The sequence below is a fragment of the Camelus bactrianus genome, chromosome 3 (assembly GCF_048773025.1).
Source record: "Camelus bactrianus isolate YW-2024 breed Bactrian camel chromosome 3, ASM4877302v1, whole genome shotgun sequence".
Classification (NCBI taxonomy): domain Eukaryota; kingdom Metazoa; phylum Chordata; class Mammalia; order Artiodactyla; family Camelidae; genus Camelus; species Camelus bactrianus.
In genome coordinates, this window is record NC_133541.1 from 118,184,645 (window position 1) to 118,203,272 (window position 18,628).

Consider the following 18,628-nt stretch of genomic DNA (forward strand, 5'->3'; position numbering starts at 1 on the left):
GTGCTATTAGGAAAAACTCAACTCTGCATTTCAGTGTGTCAACAACATTCAACAAATTACACTGCTTTTCTTTCTGATTTCTAATAATACGAACCATACTACAATGAGGGTGAGGGAGTGGGGTTCTATTTAACAGTTACCCAACCTGACTGAGCATAACATAAATACCCAATTTCCCTAGACCTCATGAGTCAAATTCTTTCAAAAATTGATACAAGCATGTGTCTTCAACAAGCTGTACATGATTCAAGATACCCTGATGCATGACATGGTCCTCATGTGCCTTTCCAACCACGTGTCCTGCACTGATCATCAACAGTCTGTTCTACAGCCATATTGGTTTATTCAGCTTTGGACTTTTCACATGATTTCATGAGTCATCATTTTTGATCCTCAGCCTGGAAGGACTTCTCCCTCTGTGTTCGTCTATGGAAATGCCTCTCTTCCATAGTCTTGAAACTCTCAGTTTGGTTTACCGGCTCCTTTATTATGGATTTCATAGTTTCCCTTTAGCTCTGACTCAGTCTGTTTTTATTCTGCTGTGTATTACGTTTGATTCACACTTTTACTCACACAAATAGCTTGCAAGTTCCTTAGGATTGACTTACTCATCTTTTTTTTTTTCACCTTTAACATTTTTTATTGAGTCATAATAATTTTACAATGCTGTGTCAAATTCCAGTATAGAGCACAATTTTTCAGTTATACATGAACATATATATATTCATTGTCACATTTTTTTCTCTGTGAGTTACCATAAGATTTTGTGTATATTTCCCTGTGCTATACAGTGTAATCTTGTTTATCTATTCTACAATTTTGAATTACTCATCTTTGAATGGTCCATAGTTTTCTTGCAATTAATAGTCTCTGAATAAGCATTTGTTGGTCTCCAGTGACTTAAATTGTCTTCATACTGTTTTCAGAATTTTGAGAGCAGAAATTTGATTTTTCTCAAATATACCAATTAGGACACATATTAGGACCTAACTAATTTCCTAGGTTAGTATGAAACCCAAGTGACTCCATTTACTCAGGTTTGGACAGACTGAGCACAATATCTTGGTGTATTTTACTGCTTATAAGATAATATAAAATACACTTGTAAATCTATCTACAGTCCTATGCATTTGGTTAAACATTTAAATGTTCATATCTGATAGGTTTAAGATGTTTATTAAATTGTGTTGGACAATCTTCCAGTGAGGTTAAGTTATTGTTGAGCTAAATGAAAATAGTAAAACATGTAGAGACAGATAAAGGAGTTAACAAATTTTGAAGCAGAATCAGGAAATGAGAAAATCTCATCAGAGAAACAATCTACATAAATGATATTAGAATCCATAGCCCAGGTTACAAGATCTCAGGTATGCATTTGACTTTATCTTTTTGTTAAGAACAGATCAATTATTTTCCCTCAACTTTATTGAGGAATAATGGATAAACAATAAATAACAATAAATATAATTGTACATATTTAAAGTGTACATCATTATTCGATAGATATATACATTGTGAAATGATTACCAAGATCAAGATAATTAACACATCCATCACGTTAGTTAGCTAAGTCTCTGTGTGTGCGTGCATGCGTGTGTGTGTGTGTGCGCACGTGTGTTGAGAATGCATAAAATCTAGTCTTAGCAACTTTCAAGTATACAAGCAATTCTACATGTTTCAGCTGGGATTCACCATTCTCCACACTCTACATTATTTACTTCTGTACCTGGGTAGTTACTTTATTCATTTACTTATTTTTATTGAAGCATAGTTGATCTATAATGTGTTAGTTGCTGGTATACAACATACTGATTCAGTTTTATATACACATTGTTTTTCATATTCTTCTTCAAATAGGTTATTACAAGATATTGAATGTAGTTCCCTGTATATACAGTAGGACCTTGTTTTTTATCTATTTGAAATATAATAGTTAGTATCTGATAACCCAAAATTCCTAGTATGTCTCTCCCCTTCTTTTCCCCTTGGTAACCATAAATTTGTTTCCTATGTCTGTGAGTCTCTTTATGTTTAATAAGTGTATTTCTATCATTTTTTTAAATTCCACGTGTAAGTGATATCATATTTGTATTTCTATGTCTGACTTACATCACTTAGTATGATAATCTCTAGGTCCATTTATGTTGCTGCAAATGGCAATTGTTCATTCTTTTTTATGGCTGAGTAGTACTCTGGTGTGTGTGTTTGTGTGTGTGTGTGTGTGTGTGTGTGTGTATACATATACATACCACATCTTTATCCAACCTGTCGATAGACATTCAGGTTGCATCCATGTCTTGGCTATTATAAATAGTGCTGCTATGCACATTGGGGTGCATGTACCCTTTTGAGTTAGAGTGTTCACTGGATATATGTCCAGGAGTGAGATTATAGGATCATATGCCCTATGGGAAAAAAAATCTCATACTGTTTTCCATAGTGGCTTTACCAAACTACATTCCCATCACCAGTGTTGGAATGTTCCCTTTTCCCCACACCCTCCCCAATATTTATCATTTGTGGATCTTTTAATGCACCATTCTGACCAATGTGAAGTGGTACCTCATTGCAGCTTTGATTTGGATTTTTCTGATAATAAGCTATATTGAGCATCTTTTTAGGTGCCTATTGACTCTCTGTGTGTCTTCTTTGGAGAAATGTCTATTTAGGTTTCCTGCCCATTTTTAATTAGGTTGTTTGCTTTTCGATACTGTGTTGTATGAGCTGTTGTTGTATTCTAGAAATTAAGTTATTATCAGTTGCATCGTTTGCAAATATTTTCTCCCAGTCTGTATGTTGTCTTTCCATTTTGTTTATGAATTCTGTTGCTGTACAAAAGCCTATATGTTTAATTAAGTCCCATTTGTTTATTTTTGCTTTCATCTCTATTGCCTCGATTGACCTAGGAAAACATTGCTATGATTTGTGTCAGAAAATATCTTGCCTATATTCTCTTCCATGTGTTTTATTTACAGTGTCCTGTCTTTTGTTTAAGTCTTTAAGCCATTTTGAGTTTATTTTTGTATATGGTATGGGGGAGTGTTCCAACTTCACTGACTTACTTGTAGCTGTCCAGCTTTCCCAACACTACTTGCTGAAGAGAGTCTTCACTCCATTGTATATTCTTGCCTCTTTTGTCAAAGATTAATTGACTCTAGTCTGTGGGTTTGTTCCTGGTATCTCTATTCTGTTCCATTGATCCATATGTCTGTTTTTGTGCAAATACCATGCTGTTTTGATTACTGTTGCTTTGTAATATTGTCTGGAGTCTGGGAAGGTCATGCCTCCAGCTTCGTTCTTCTTCCTAAGTATTGCTTTGGCAATTCTGGGTCTTTTGTGACTCCATATAAATTTTAGGATAATTTGTTCTTGTTCTGCAAAAAAAAATTTCCTGGGTAATTTGATGGAGGTCACATTAAACCTGTAGATTGTTTTGGGCAGTATGGCCATCTTAACAGTATTAATTCTTCCAATCCAAGAGCATGGGATATCTTTACATTTTTTTAATATTACCCTTAATTTCCTTAGTCAATGTTTTATAGTTCTCTGTGTATAAATCTTTCACCTCCTTGTTCAGTTTTATTCCTAAGTATTTTATTCTTTTTGATGCTATTTTAAAAGGGATTGTTTTATTACTTTCCCTTTCTGATATTTCATTGTTAATTTAAAGAAATGTAACAGATTTCTTTATGTTAATATTGTATCCTACTACCTTGCTGAATTTGTTTATCAGCTGTAGTATTTATTTATGTGAAGTCTTTAGGGTTTTCTATATATAGTATCACATCATCTGCCTATAGTGACAGTTTTACATCTTCCCTTCTAATTTGGATCCCTTTTATTTCTTTTTCTTGTCTGATTGCTATGGATAGGACTTCCAATGTTATGTTGAATAAAAGCAGTGAGAGTGGTCATCCTTGTCTTGTTCTTTGTCTTGTTCCAGATTTTAGTGGGAACGTTTTCAATGTTTCCCCATTGAGTAATATTTTGGCTCTGGGTTTTTACTATGCTGAGATATGTTCCCTCTAAACCCACTTTGGTTAGAGTTTTTATCACACATGGGTGCTGAATTTTATCAAAAGCATTTTCTGCATCTATTGAGATAATCATGTGATGTTTGTCCGTTCTCTTGTTTACGTGGCATATCACATTGATTGATTTGCATATGTTAAATCATCCTTGTGTCTCTGGGATGAGCTCAACTTGATTGGGGTGTATAAGCTTTTTTATTTGTTGTTGGATTCTCTTTGCAGAAATCAGTTGCATTTCTCTACACTAATAACGCAATACCAGAAAAGGAAAGTAAAGAAACAAACCCTTTCAAAATTGCATACAAAAAAATAAAATACTTAGGAACAAATCTGACCAAGGAAGTGAAAGACTTATACTCAGAGAACTACAAAACATTGACTAAGGAAATTAAAGATGACTTAAAGAAATGAAAAGATATCCATGTTCTTGGATTGTAAGAATCAATATTGTTAAAATGGCCATACTACCCAAAGAAATCTACAGATTTAATGTGATCTCTATCAAATTACCCAGGACATTTTTCACAGAACTAGAACAAATAATCCTAAAATGTATACGGAATCACAGAAGATCCAGAATTGCCAATGCAATACTGAAGAAAAAGAAAGAAGCTGCAGGAATAACCCTCCCAGACTTCAGACAATACTACAGAGCTACAGTAATCAAAACAGCATGATATTGGTACAAAAACAGATACATGGATCAATGGAACAGAACAGAGAGCCCAGAAATAAACCCACAAACTTTTGGTCAATTAATCCTCGACAACAGAGGCAATAACATACAATGGAGTAAAGACAGTCTCTTCAGCAAGTGGTGTAGGGAAAACTGGACAGCTGCAGGTAAATCAGTGAAGTTAGAACTCCCTCACTCCATACACAAAAATAAACTCAAAATGGCTTAAAGACTTAAACATAAGACAAGACACAATAAACCTCTTAGACAAAAACACAGGCAAAACATTCTCTGACATAAATCTCAGCAATGTTCTCCTAAGGTAATATACCCAGGCAGTAGAAATAAAAGCAAAAATAAATAAATGGGACCTAATTAAACTCATAAGCTTTTGTACAGCAAAGGAAACCATAAGCAAAACAAAATGACAACCTACGGAATAGGATAAAATATTTGCTAAAGATGAGGCTGATAAGGTCTTAATTTTCAGCATATATAAACAGCTCATACAACTTAATAAGAAAAAAACAAACAACCCAATCCAAAAATGGGCCCGAAGATTTAAATCAGCAGTTCTCCAATGAAGTCATACAAATGGCCAACAAGCACAAGAAAAAATGCTCAATATCACTAATTATCGGAGAAATGCAAATCAGAACTACCATGAGGTATCACCTCACACCAGTCAGAATGGCCATCATTCAAAAGTCCACAAACAATAAGTCCTGGAAACAGTGTGAAGAAAAGGGAACCCTCCTACACTGTTGGTGGGGATGTAGTTTGGTGTAGCCATTATGGAAAACAGTATGGAGATTCCTTAAAAGACTAAAAATACACTTACCATATGATCCAGCAATCCCATGCATGGGCATATATCCTGAGGGAATTCTAATTCAAAAAGATACATGCACCCTACTGTTCATAGCAGGACTATTTACAATAGCCAAGACATGGAAACAAGCTAAGTGTCCATTAACAGGTGACTGGATAAAGATGCTATGATGTATTTATACAATGGAATACTACTCAGCCATAAAAATTAATAAAATAATGCCATTTGCAGCAACATGGATGGACGTGGAGATTGTCATTCTAGTGAAGTAAGCCAGAAAGAGAAAGAAACATACCATATGCTATCACTCATATGTGGAATCTAAAAAAACAAACACACAAATGAACTTTTTTACAAAACAGAAACAGACTCACAGACATAGAAAACAAAATTATGGTTACCAGGTGGAAGAGAGTGGGAAGGGACAAATTGGGAGTCTGAGATTTGCAGATACTAATTTATATACAATAGATAAGCAACAAGTTCATACTGTATAGCAAAAGGAACTATATTCAATATCTTGTAGTAACTAATGGTGAAAAGAATATGAAAATAAATATATGTATGTATACGTATGACTGAAGCATTGTGCTGTACACCAGAAATTGACACAACATTGTAAACTGACTATACTTCAATAAAAAATATATATATACAAAAAATAGTCAGAAGTCCTGAATAGACATTTTTCCAAAAAAGATATACAGATGGCCCAGAGATAGACATACAGATGGCACAGGCACACAGACAGACACATGAAAAGTTGCTCGACATCACTAATCATTAGAGAGATGTAAACCGTACCATAATGGGGTATCACCACATGCCCACTAGGATAACCACTATCATGAAAACAGAAAATAACAAATGCTGGTAAGGATGTGGAGAAACTGGAACCCTTGTGCACTGCTGATGGGAATGCATAATGGTGAAACCACTATGTCAAACAGTATGGTGGTTCCTCCAAAACTTAAACACAGAACTACCATAGGATCCAGCAATCCCACTTCTGGGCATTTAACCAAAAGAACTGAAAGCTGAGTCTCAAAGGGACACCCAGGTTCACAGCAGCACCATTCACAAAAGCCAAGAGATAAGAGCAACTCAAATGTCCACCTACAGATAAATGGATCAAGAGGTGGTGCATACCTACAACAGAACATTATTCGGCCTTAAAAGGAAGGAAATCTTGTCACATGTTACAACTTGAGGATGAAACTTGCAGCATATTACGCTAAGTGAAATAAACCAGTCACAAAAAGACAAATACTGTGCGATTCCACTTAAATGGATATCTAAAGTATTTATAAATTCATAGCAAGAGGAAGAAGAATGGTGGTTACCAGGGGTGGGTGGACAGGAAAATGGAAAGTTGACGTCTAATGGGTATAGCCTCAGTTTTGTTAAATACAGAAGTTCTGGAGATTGCACAACAATGTGAATTAACACCACTGAAATGTGCATTTAAAAGTGGTTAAGGTAGTAGATTTTATTTCATGTGTTTTTTACAATCAAAAACAACAAATAAGATTAAAACAAAGTCTTTTCAGAGGTAATGAGGTAACGTCACAGGAAAAAAGGTATGACTCATCAGAAAACTATAATAATTTTAAACTTTATGCATCTACTAATATAACTTCAAAATACAATAAAAATTAATATAATCATAGAAATTGACAAATGCATCATAATAGTAAGAGATTTCAACACAGTAACTGGTCAAGCAGGTAAAATTACTGAGCCTTGAATAGCAGAACTGACACGTTTGATCTAAACTAGGAAAAGAGAGACAGGGAGTGACCCTAGCAAGATAGTGGAACAGAAAGTCCCCAGTCTGCATCTCCCTACACAAACAATGATTTGGCTGGCAACCACAGACAAAAGTGCCTTTGTGGAAGCTTTGGGATCCAGGTAGGAGGTTACAAAAAACCAGTGAACCCTCAGACCAAGGACAACTGCTTTGAAAAGGCAGACTTGCAGCCTGGTGGCAAGCTCACATGGTTCTGCCAGCAAACTGAAAGCAGCCCCAACCCCCTATGAACTCAGCTCCAGGCTTCCCTGGCCATGGTCCTGCAACCAGTCCCATCTGACAAGGGACTCAGGAGAAGTCACACCATCCATGCCTCTAGTAACAGGCCCACCAGCCTTGGACCAGACTTCAGATCCTGAAGCAACCCAGTGGCCAGGCTCTAGCTCTGCTCTCGGTCCTGCTCACCCAGGGACCCAGTAACACCCATCCCATCTGGGCCCCTGGTAGCAGGTATGTTACCCTCACTGAGACCTAGTTTCAGTGCTGCTCCAGTGTGGTCTCCTCGGAGGCAGTCCTGTCTGCCTGGGGATCCAGCAGGAAGCGCACCTACCTGTAAAAAGCATTAACCATAAATAAAGTAAGTTCTTCCCCGCTTAAACCAAGAACTTCTCTGTTCATCAGAATAAACTCATGAACTGGAGAAGTTACCTACAACAAATATAAAGGGTTAGTGTCTCGGAGATGAGAAGGGTCTAGTGCATATAAAGAAATCCCAGATACAAGTAAGAAAAGCACAAATAAAACAACTGGAAAACGGGCAAAATGATATCAGGAGGCATTTCTCAAAGGAAATAAAAAAGCAGACAGACGCGAAAAGATGCTCAGTCTCATTGCTATTCAGGATATGAAAATTCCACAGTGAGACATCATTCCACATATACTAAGCTGGCAAAAATCTGAAAGGCAGCGATGATCAAGTGCTGAAAAGGACAATGCGTAATTCGAGAGGCCATGTACTGCTGAAAGGGTGTAAACAGCCCGTTAGTATCTACTGAAGTTCAACGTGCACAAACCCACCCAGGCAGCCAGCAGTCCACCCCAGGTATCGACCCTAGAGCAGGGGTTCTCTGTCTCGGCACTGGCATTTGGAGCCAGACAATTGTTTGGTGTGTGGGAGGGTGGGAGTCGGTGGGAAAGCTGTCCTGAGCATTCATTGCAGGGAGCTGAGCAGCACGCCAGGTCTCCACCCACCAGAGACAGTTGCACATCACCTCACAGGTCCGACAGCCAAAAGCATCTCCGTTTCTTCCCTTCCCACAACTCAGCCTCCTCACCCTGCAGAACTCCTGCACGGTGCACCGGACAGGACAAGGGTGCCCACTGTGGCACGATCTATTTACAGCAGCAAAGACCAGAGACAGCCCAAACAGCTCTCAACAGAAGGGATGCAGCAGACCACCACAGAAAAAGGGAACGAGGAACTTCAGCCACACACAACACTGAGTGAATCTCAAACAAAAGACAGTGAGCCAAAGCTTTCTCAAAATATTAGTAGTAACTATTACTTTGATTCCTCATGCTTTCTTCCCTTATAATTCAAATCCCCAGATAGTTCCTTGTAAAAATATATAATGAATTTCTCTCTTAAAATTTACTTGATACTTCTCTTTATAGGTATAGTTTCATCCTGATATTCCTGAGGTCATAGGACATGGGACAGTACGCAAGTCCTAAAAAGCATTGTAATAAGAATGTTTCTGGATGACTCGTAGATTCTAAGGCTTAAGTTTAGATTACTGGATAATACTCTGTGAACTCTATTTGGCAAAATATGGTCTTTAAAAAGTCTTAATCATACTGAAATCATACTGGAATAAGGTAAAATATAACCTGGAATACATACATATAAGTTTGGAATATAAATAACAGAAAACTGAATTTGGAAATTATTCTTGGAAAATATAATATAGTTTTAAAGGAGTAAAATTAAAAAAAAAAGACACTGAGCCAAAAAAAGAAAAAGAAAGAAAGAAAGAAAAAGAAAGAAAGAAAGAAAAAGAAAGAAAGAAAGAAAGAAAGAAAGAAAGAAAGAAAGAAAGAAAGAAAGAAAGAAAGAAAGAAAGAAAGGAGAACTTGCTACATGATTTCATTTTATAAGGACCAAAAGTTAAAACTATCTGGAGACATGTACACACGTAAAATTATAAAGAAAAGTAAGGACATGATTAAAAGGTACTTCAGGACGGTAGTTAATGTGAAAAGACACAATTGGGGCGGACACCCATGGGATTTCTAAGGTTTTGGCAAGGCTCGATTTCTTAAACTGAATGGCATACTCAAAGCTGCTTCCATATTTACATGAGGAAACTCAAGAAGTTTAACCCATATTCCACACTCATAATTACAGGTTTTCCCAGAAATGTCTATGGCATAGCCAGTCCACACTGTCCTCACCCTCTGGGTCCCTCTGCTAGCTGGCCCCAGGATTGACGCATAGAGGAAAGAACAGTGGGCTGCAGGCAGGGTTTCCTCACCCTTTATTAGAGAATCATTATTGCAAAGTCCAGCATTTTAAGAAATGAAATGGAAGGCAAGACAAAAATAGAGGCATCACACCTGGCAGCGATGATTCTGCGCAACTGTTTCAGTTATGCGACTGGGTGAGTGTGAGTAACTGTGTGCGGCTGTGTTTGTGAGTGTGTGTGAGAACGTGTAGGGTGTGTGTATGTTTGTGCTGTGCCCATGAGTAGGCTGGGTCGTTTGATGATGTGTGTTACTTATATGGCCCTTTGGTTAGTTGGAGGCAGCCATGGTGTTTGGTGAAGGATCAGACTCGAGGGCCCAGAGGCCGAGATTTGAATTCTGGCCCTGCATCTTAGGAGCTTTGTGACCTTGGGCACATTTCTTGATTTCACTGGGTCTCAATTTCTTTTTTTCTCTTTTTTTTGTGTGTGTGTGTATTTTCTTTTCTTTTTCTTTTCTTTTATTTTATTTTTACTTTTTTATTGAGTGATAGTCATTTTACAATGTTGTGTCAAATTCTAGTGTAGAGCACAATTTTTCAGTTATACATGAACATATATATATTCATTGTCACATTTTTTTCCCACTATGAGCTACCGCAAGATCTTGTATATTTTTCCCTGTGCTGTACAGTATAATCTTGTTTATCTATTCTGCATTTTAAAATCCCAGTCTGTCCCTCCCCACCCCCCCACCCCCTTGGCAACCACAAGATTGTATTCTATGTCTATGAGTCTGTTTCTGTTTTGTATTTAGGTTTTGTTTTGTTTTGTTTTGTTTTTTAGATTCCTCATATGAGCGATCTCATATGGTATTTTTCTTTCTCTTTCTGGCTTACTTCACTTAGAATGACCTTCTCCAGGAACATCCATGTTGCTGCAGATGGCATTATGTTGTCGGTTTTTATGGCTGAATAGTATTCCATTGTATAAATATATCACATCTTCTTTACTCAGTCATCTGTTGATGGACATTTAGGCTGTTTCCATGTCTTGGCTACTGTAAATAGTGCTGCTATGAACACCGGGATGCAGGTGTCATTTTGGTGTAGGGTTCCTTCTGGATATATGCCCAGGAGCGGGATTCCTGGGTCATACGTTAAGTCTATTCCTAGTCTTTTGAGGAATCTCTGTACTGTTTTCCACAGTGGCTCTCCTTGCTTCCCTCTCCCACTCTTAATGATTTAGATGTCTTCTTTTACAATTTTGTGTTTATTCTATTTGTAATTCATGGCAGTTATCTCCTTTCCAGTTATGAGTTTCTCATTTTTGTAGCATCCTGCTGCTTTTCTATTTAGAGTAGACCTGTCAATATTTCTTTCAGCGTGGGTTTAGTGTTGCTAAGCTGTTTTAGTTTTTGCTTGTCTGTGAATCTTTATCTCTCCTTCTATTCTAAAGGATAGCCTTGCTGGATAGAGTATCCTAGGCTGCATCTTTTTTTCATGCAGGACCTTGAATATATCTTGCCACTCCCTTCCGGCCTGTAGTGTTTGTGTAGAGAAATCAGCTGAGAGCCTTCTGGGGGTTCCCTTGTAACTCACTCTTTGCTTTTTCTGTTGCTACCTTTAGGATCATTTCTTCATCCTTGACTCTGGCCATCTTGATTATGATATGTCTTGGTGTGGGTCTGTTTGGGCTCTTCCTGTTTGGGACCCTCTGAGCCTCCTGTACTTGGATATCTGATTCCTTCTTTAGGTTTGGGAAGTTTTCAGTCATGATTTCTTCAAATACCTTTTCAGTCCCCTTTGTTCTTTCTTCCCCTTCTGGAACCCCTATTATGCATAGATTGGCACACTCTATATTATCCCATAGGTCCCTTATGTTGTTTTCATTCTTCTTTATTTGTTTTTCTCTCAGCTGTTCTGATTGGGTGCTTTCTGTTGTCCTTCTTCTAGGTCCCTTATTCGTTCCTCTGCATTATCTACCCTGCTTTGCACAGCCTTTATTTTAGGTCAGCTCTCATCTCAGCCAATGAGTTTACTGATTCTACTTGGTTCTTCTTTATAGCTTCTATTTCATTTTTGAGATATTTTGTATCTCTAAACACTATTTCTTTTAGTTCCTTCAGTACTTTGATCACTCCTTTTTTGAAATCTTTATCTAGTAGGCCATCCATGTCTGTTTCCTTGCTCGTGCTTTCAGGGGATTTCTCTTGATCTTTTAATTGGGAGTGCTTCCTCTGCTTCTTCCTATTGCTCATATCTCTCTGGCACTGTGGCTTAAGGAGTATCAGTTACCTGGTTATCCTGGAGATGGTGTGCTCTTAATGATTTTATCGAGAGGTCTTTGTGTCTTCACCCTGTTTTGCTACCAGATTTTTGGCGTCTTTGTCTTTCGAAGAGGGCGATGTTCTGTCAGAGTTCGTCAGGTGCTCTGGTTGGCTGAGTAGGTCCTCAGATGTGAGTTTTGGCGTATTTGTGGGAGAGGGTGAGCTACAAGCATCCTTCTACTCCGCCATCTTGCTTCGTATCCTCAATTTCTTTATCTAAAAATAATAATAGTACCTACTTCAAGGTTGTCGTAAGGATTGAGTGATAAAATATTAAATGTGAAGCGTTCAGTCCTATGCTTGGCTCAGTAGATGTCAATTATTTTGCTACCTTCATCAGTCTTGCTATTGTTGTTGTTATTATAGTCACAGTCACATGTGTTTGAGAAACACTAAAACTTTGAGAACAGGATTGGCAAAGCCCAAGCCAGTGCATTCTATCAAGTCGGCCACATTCTTCAACCCCTGAAGGAGGGATGGTGGTTTTGCACAGCCCAGGTCCGAGGGATAGAAGTCCCCTTAGGGTATAAGGCCCCCAGCTGGCAGTGAGTGGACAGACTTACCTCCCAAAGAAACAGCTGGCCGCTTGCCCAGGCTGGGACATTATGCTTGTTGTGGCATGTGTTCCCCCACCATCTCCTAACTCAAAACCTGTCTTTGCTAATCAAGGTTAACACCGTCACTAACAAGACAGACTGACATCAGGGACCCCCTGATATAATGCCCTGGAGAGGACACAACACCGCTTCTGTGGCACTCTTGACAAACATGTATGGCCTTCACCTAATAATGAGAAAGCAGCCAACAAACCCAAACTCAGGGCCATTTAACAAGATGTTACCAAGTCCAGACTCGTTCTGCTCGCCACACGACAGGCCAGTAAATCGGGAGATGAGGTGTTGGTGTGAGGAATAGCGACTTTCTTCAGAAAGCCAGCCGACCGAGAGGATGGCAGACTAGTGTCTTGGAGAACCATCTCCCCTAAGTCAGAATGAAGGCTCTTTTTTTATTAAAAAGCAGGAGTGGGTGTGGTTAGCTGCTGCAAACTTCTAGGAATTCTTTGTTCTTGCAGCTGTCCACGTGGGTCAGGGCATGGTGCCCCTGCTAAACCTGTAAGAGAACAAACATCATTTTCTATTCTGCAACTTGTTATCTTTATATAAGTACGAAACTGTTACTACTCTTAAAGGTCAGAGCCTTGAGAATAGGCCCTCCTTACATTTCCGGCTAAAGGCAACGCTATTTCACAAAAGGTGCAGAGCCAGCAAGACTGAGCCTGGAACACAGGGCACAGGGTTAAAGCCAAAGGAGCAGACCTAACACGGAGTCAGATTTGTTCTTTTCTGTTACAAAGATAACCTAGTGGTACTCTTACCATGTGTCAAAGTTAGAAAAGACTCAGGAACCGTCAGAGATGGAAAGAGACTAAGAAGACAAAGGCAATCAAATGCAGTACGAGATCTTGTTTGCACATTATGAAATGTGAGTAAGGACTGTAGTTACTATTCTAGTTTCGACAACCGTGCTCTGCTTCTATAAAATGTCAGCCTTAGAAGCTGGGTTAAAGGTATAATCTTTTTACTATTTTTACAGTTTTTCTGTAAGCCTAACGTTTTTTTCTTAATATATAGAAACATGTGTCTATGTATGTATCCATATATACATATGTGTATATGTATGTATGCATATAAACATATATAAATATGATCCAAGTTGAGTGAACTGGCTGCCAGCAAGCCACAAGGTTTTACCCTCCTAAGACTTTCTTTTTTTTTTAATTTTTATTTTTATTGAAGTATAGTCAGTTTACAATGTTGTGTCCATTTGTGGTGTACAACACAATGCTTTAGTCACACATGAACGTACATAGATTTGTTTTCCTATTTTTTTCACTGCAGGTTACTACAAGATATTGAATATAGTTTCCTGTGCTAAACAATATGAACTAGTCATTTTTATCTATTTTATATATATTAGTACCTACAAATCTCAAACTCCCAATTTATCCCTTCCCACCCCCTTCCCCTGCCGGTAACCATAAGTTTGTTTTCTGTGTCTGTGAGTCTGTTTCTGTTTTGTAAATAAGTTCGTTTGCCTTTTTTTTTTTTTTTTTTCAGATTCCACATTTAAGTGATATCATATGGTATTTTACCGGTTTGATAATTTTCTTTTGTATTAGCTTGGTTTCTTTTTAGTTTTCGTGACTCTGTTGTATGCTTTTGATTTGTGGTTACCTTGCTTTTCAAGTATGTTAACCCCTTACTGTATCTGTTTGCTTTAGACTGGTAGACCCTCCTGAGACTTTGAGTAGCCTGCTCTTTGAGAAAATATGATGTTTCCACTACAGGTTCTCTGTTGACTACTGTCATTATCACAGAAAAGTAAGCATTCTTTTTTTTTTTTCTTTAAGGTTTCCTATTAACCACTCCAGAGAGAACCCCACGCGGGCACTGGTTGAGGAGACTCATTATGGTAATCCCTGGGCCCCAGCTAATGTTCCCTGTCCCCAAAAGGCGGTGTGGCCTGAGCCACACATGGAAACCAGGTCCCCCATTTCCCCATTTCCCATCCCCACACCTGGGAAGGTGTTTCTCCTCACTTCAGTTGTGCTGATCTGCTCAGCACCTGAGTCTGTATAATTTAAATCCAAAGAGATCAGACTTTCCGATGGAGCAGAAACAGTCCCTGAAGGAGGCCTGAAAATAATGAATCCCTCAGTACCAAGTCAACAGTCACACTCATTTCTCAGCACAAGACAATAATTAGTCCCAGAGGTTAGAGTTCATTTAGGTGATCATATTAGGATTGATACAGAAAAACACTAACTCTATTAATGGAAGGACACTCAAGTATCAGGCAAATGATTTTGATAATAGTAATTCACACGTGCATATTCCTGACACTCATCTCATTTTCATCTTTATGCCAGTAAACTACATTTCTGAAGAAACTCCGTGTATGGCAGCAGCTGAGAGCTCTGTCTTCGTCACTTTGCCAGTTGGGACGTGGGGCAAGTTAGTCCAGACTGGTGGTAATGTCGGCAAAGCCTTTGGGAATTATTGTTTGCACAGAATACCTTAAGACAGATTATTAAAAGGAACACGTTGTACTTTGATGTACACATACAGGACAGGCAGTCTTGCTGGGAAAAGATCAATTTCCAAAATAGGCTAAAAACAGAAGCTTGATAGAGATTGGAAAAGATGAATGTGTGAAAAGCGCTCACCAAGCAAGGACTTTGCACAAGAAAGTTTGTTCTAACAGCAAATTCAATATATAGGCCAGTCTCAAGGTCTGCGTGTATTCATTTAGCAACTAGTATGTATTTGATTGTAGAGCAGAACATTTTAAAATGGGACTCCCTCTGCTTCAGTTTAAACCGAGTCACCAGTCTGAGAGCCATCAGATACCACACCGAGTGTAAGAGATACCTGGATGCAGAATTTAGGAAGGGCTCATTCAAGGAACTGGTCCCTGACTCTTCCCTCTTTTTATCATCTTTACATGTAGAAAGATGGGGGTGGAGCTGGGGATGGGCAGGACTGGCGAGATTATCTTTGTAAAGCACTGCTGCTCTCTGGGAGTCCCGCACACATACCCTAACTGGGGAGGAATGGGGAAGGGCACCTTCATTAGTCTCAGGTCTGATAACAAGAAGAGGGTTTGTTTCTGAACTGAGACTAGGTTTGGGAATTCAGATGATGGTAAATCTGCTGTACAGTGTTCATTTTCTACTGCTGCTATAACAAATAAAGACAAATCTAGTGGCTTAAAACAACACAGTTTTCGGGGTTTTGTTTTTTTTTTTTTGTCTTATTGTTCTGAAAATCAGAAGTCTGACACAGATCTTGCTAGGCTGAAGGTGCTGGCAGGACTGTGTTCCTTTCAGAGACTCTGGGTGCGATATGTTTGCCTGCTTTTCCACCTTCTAAGAGCTGTCCGCATTCCTTGGCCCATTTCTCTGTCTTCAAAAGACCAATGTTGAGCTGAGTCCTTTTCATGTTGAATCACTCTGAGCTGCTCTTCTGCTTCTGTCTCCCACATTTAAGGACCCTTGTGACTGCACTGGGTCCACCCAGATAATCCAAGATAATCTCTCTATTGTAAAATCCACTGATTAGCAAACTTATTCCATGTATTTCATGTGCCACCTTAATTCTCCTTTACTATGTTTTCTGGGGGTTAGAATGTAGACATCTTTGGGGGCCCCTGTTGTGGCCATCACAGGTGCCTAAGAGTGAGCAGAAGTGGCCTGGACCTGTCCAAATTTTCATCTGTACGTAGGAGCTGACTATCCCTCTGAACACATTTTTAAGGGACTATCAGAGACATGTAAAGTTGGGTTTAACCTTTCCAAAATTGTGATTGATTATGATGGAAGAAAGTTCCACATACTGAGGTTTGAGGAAGTCATTCAGGCTTGTATACATGATTTAACTTTAACTTGATGCTAACTAAAACAGCTGGTCTATGGCCTGTCAAACCTTCATTGTGTATCTGCTCTAACCACTAAAGAAAATATTACATTTAAAAATCAAAATGGAGTGATTGGTTCAGTGGATATGGTATCAGGTAGGTTCCTGCATCACTGAGACCTTGAATTTTCTGAATTGTATCAGACTCAAGGACACCACCAACTGTTCTCAAAATAAGTATCTTCTAGCAGCTGCCACCTGTAACCTTAGGGTCTCAAGTTCCCCCCTTGTAACTATGTAGCCATTTTGGACCCTAAACAATCCTTGCTTAACAAGCAGGCTTACTCCTTGCCAGCTCCGATTCTGATCACTGACAAACTACTTAGGTAAATCTGCAGATCTTTGCCTTCATAAGCCTGCCCTATTTTGCAGTCGGGTGGAACAAAATTCAAATGCTTCTTCAATCTGTATCTCCCAGGCTACGTCCTCAGCTTGGCTCAAATAAAACTCTTTTTTTTTTTTTCATTCCTACTACAGACTGTTTATTGGTTATTTCCATCAATGATTATTATACTGCTTCCAAAGCAAAAGAAGCAGAAAGACAATCTCCAGTCTTAAGGAGCTTACACTGAATACAGATGAGGCTTCAGTAACACTCATGAAGACATTAATGAATAATGCATAACACTAAGGCATATGATTACATAATAAATTATGTTGTAGAGACTGGAGGCAACAAATATGAGTTCAAGAAAGCGGATGGATGAAATGTTACAGAAACCTGAATCCCGGCGAGAGACCAAGAAACATTCAGAGGGTTAGAGAACTCAGGTTTATTACGCCGGCGGGCCCAGAGGCGTTCGCACTCCAAGCTCTGGACCCCGTCTGGAGGTTTACACAGGCTTTTATAGGGTTTTAGGTTTCAATTAAGTTCGTGCCATATGCAAATACGGTGTTAGAAATGGGCCGATCAGGAGTGAGATTTTGGGAACCAATGGAATTTTAGGGGTAAGTTTCATTTTCCTGGAAGCAAGCCATCTTACAGAAGCACAAAAGCAGGAAGGCAGTGGCCCTGCCTGGGAGGTCCTGCTGGTTCGTTTGTGGGGTTTGCCCCTTCAGGAACACACCTCCACCATTCAGATTCCTGACGAAGGGACCAAACCTGGATCTGGTCAAGCCTCTGAACCAGTTTGCAGAAAGCCCTGAGGACAGAGAAGCAGGCTAAAACACCACCATGAGTGTGCAAACAGCAACAACCAGAGTAGGAGAAACTACAGGTCTAAGGTCCAGGACCTTTAACAGACAAATGATCAGGGAAAGATGAGATGGAGGGGGAACCTGCAAATTAAAAAGACTTAAGACATTTTGAATTGTAAAATGCAAGAAGGATGATACTAAATCCTAATGCCCGGGGATGCTCTTTGAGTGATAAAGCTATAAAGAAATGCAGATGTGGTTGTTATGAAATTAGTTAGAGGTCACTTTGGTGGGTAAGGCTGGTGTGGCTGAAGAAGGCACGTGGAGGGGCCACTGGATGACTGCTGTTTACCTGGGTGGTGGTTATAGGGGTGGCAACTTGTAAAACGCATTAGGTCAGTTTTTTTATATCTATGTTTCACTTAACAATAAAAGTAATTTCAATACAGTCTCTCTGGATTTCTTCTGGAGTCTGGCATGCTGTAGCAAACTAATTTTATTTATTTATTTTCCCCAAATGGCCAGTGAACTTGGAGAATTTAATGAGGGCCACAGACCCAAGTGACGATTCATATAATGTATTCACAAAATGCTTATCTGTTCTTAAAACAATTGTTGATGAAGTTGGACATGGAGGACAGGCCTGCACGATTTAGGCTTCACCCTCCCCAAAGCTCACGCACAGGCAGTACCGAGCTTTTGTCTGCCCAGGTGTGGAAAGCTGAGTCTGACACCCACTAAAGGGCCAGGGAAAGGAAAAGCACAGGACCTCTGGGGACCCAACATTCGCTTGACCAGTGAAACCGTGTGTGCTTCGACCATTCCGGCTGCCACAACTTGTGAGTCACTGTGGTCCATCTCCTTCCCGCACACACTCCCACCGATGCTGGGAGCCAGAACGACACCCTCCACTGTCTCTACCATTTCTAGCTGGGT